The sequence below is a fragment of the Eriocheir sinensis genome, chromosome 4, assembly GCF_024679095.1.
Source record: "Eriocheir sinensis breed Jianghai 21 chromosome 4, ASM2467909v1, whole genome shotgun sequence".
Lineage (NCBI taxonomy): Eukaryota > Metazoa > Arthropoda > Malacostraca > Decapoda > Varunidae > Eriocheir > Eriocheir sinensis.
In genome coordinates, this window is record NC_066512.1 from 11025449 (window position 1) to 11027908 (window position 2460).

A 2460-nucleotide genomic window follows, 5' to 3' on the forward strand; every position below is an offset into this window, starting at 1 on the left:
CCATGATAGCAACGTTAGGAAATAAGTAAAGTTAGGTCATGTCAACTTGAATTAGATTAGGTTAGATTAGGTTCCATACATAACACATTAGAAAGAAAAATCCATTTCACAAATTCACTATGCCTTTCATAAAGTTAACAAATACACACATTCCCTGTAACTTACACAAATGCACACCCACACAACTGACACATATACACATCCACACACATATATTATTTATTGATTAAATGTATGCAGAAATATTTTCCCATTATTTAATAATATAAATATTTGCAAGCATGTGATATCAAACGCACATGTGTGTTTTTCTATATATATATATATATATATATATATATATATATATATATATATATATATATATATATATATATATATATATATATATATATATATATATATATATGTGTGTGTGTGTGTGTAGCAAAAATAATAAAGTTGGCTAATGTATCCTATATATTACAGCTTGTGAGCCACACACTCCACAGGAAGAACCAGAGCATCACATCCAAGATGCTTTGACTGCACACACTGCTGGAGCTTCAAGTCAACTTATGAGTAAGTAGTAAGCCCTCTATAATATGGCCTTGATTTCTGGCTTCCCTTCCTATATGGAGGGAGATAGCCTTGGTGTGTGTGTGTTTGTATATGTGTGTGTGTGTGTGTGTGTGTGTGTGTGTGTGTGTGTGTGTGTGTGTGTGTGTGTGTGTGTGTGTGTGTGTGTGTGTGTGTGTATCTTCATTTATATGTTTCTGTGTTTAATAATATATTTATTTAATTCAGGCTAAATTATTTTTCATAATTCAATAATGTGATATCAAATGTTCATATCTGTCTTTCTAAAAGATAATACACATGGCTAATGTATCCCATATATCACAGCATGTGAGACAGTCATTGAGGTTCACCCTCAGCCACACCCTCCACAGGAAGAACTCCTACTAGAGCATCACATCCAAGATGCTTTGACTGCACACACCGCTGGACCTTCAAGTCAACCTAAGAGTAAGTAGTAAGCCCTTACATTGCATGTGTGAAGAAATCTTCCTCAAGTTAAATAATAATGTAATAATACACTGGAAGACATGAGTGTTTGAGTGGGTGTGAGATGTTATGGTGGAGGATGTGTGTGGGAAACAGAGTAGCATGTGTGAAAAAAAGAAATGGTGAGCAATAGTTGATTCTGTGCATGTATTAAAAAAAAGTAAAAAAATGTAATAGTAAATACAGAAGTATACTTTTTTATATAAAATATAAATTAAGTATGAATATAGATTTTAACTATTTGCAATGAATCAATACTTAGATTCAAAACATTTGAAATATTTCTTATTATTCTTATAAAATTAATTTGCATTATTTGGTAATGTGATCAGTATTATTATTATTTTCTTTGCAGTTGTACATTTTACTCTCTCGTATCTGGAATATAGACATGCTCTGATTACTCTTATTATACAGCAATAATAATTATATAAATGCAGTTATCACACACTCACGATATATATATATATATATATATATATATATATATATATATATATATATATATATATATATATATATATATATATATAGATATAGATAGATAGATAGATAGATAGATAGATAGATAGATAGATAGATAGATAGATAGATAGATATTGAAATCTTAGTAAAATGTTTTTATATTTCTTAATCAAAATATTTGTGAAACTACTTATGTAGGTATCACATAATATATGCATTTTTACCAGTAAATATAATACAATCAACTATTGTATCTTGAACATTACAGCTCCACCTGAAGAAGTTGGTGAAGTGTATCCAAGGCCACTCCTCCCACAGGAAGAACACCACTATCAAGAAACATGTACATCACCTGAACCCAAAAATAAGATGCTGCAGTTCATTAAACGCGTGTCATTCTACAACAAAGATCTTCACAAAAGACTGACAAAAGTTACCAAAGAGAAATTATTATCGTGAAGAAATCAAGAAGTATCAGGAAATTATTAATAAATTACGGAATGAATTGGATAATGTCAGAGTTGAATGCCAGGAAAATGTTTCAAAAGCATTATCTAAAACATTTACAAAAAATCAAACAAAGTATTTTGTATCAAATAAGCACATACTCAAGTGGGAGGAGGAAGACATTAGCAAAGCACTTACTTTACGATCCTTAAGCCCTAAGGCATACCGTTTCCTTAGGAAACACTGGAACTTTCCACTGCCATCTCCTGCCACTATCAGTAAATGGGTATCAAAAGTTGTTGTGGAACCCGGAATTTTGTGTAATGTCATCCAACTTTTAGCTCACTATGCTCCAACAATGTGTGAATATGAGCGAATATGTGTTTTATCTTTTGATGAGTCTGCAGTTGCTCAAGCTTGGTCGTATGACTCTAAAAATGACAATATATATGAACCAAAACGGAGTGTGCAGTGTGCAATGCTTAGAGGGTTATTGAAGCC

At 31.4% G+C, this 2460-nt stretch overlaps 1 long non-coding RNA gene across 1 annotated transcript; it reads left to right on the forward strand.

Annotated features, from left to right (window-relative positions):
• The first annotated feature begins 491 nt into the window (after positions 1-491).
• LOC127007683 (uncharacterized) lies at positions 492-1881 on the forward strand. Its single transcript, XR_007760383.1, has 3 exons — positions 492-561; positions 886-1008; positions 1781-1881. It is a non-coding gene; the product is annotated as an uncharacterized LOC127007683 (long non-coding RNA).
• Positions 1882-2460: the final 579 nt, after the last annotated feature.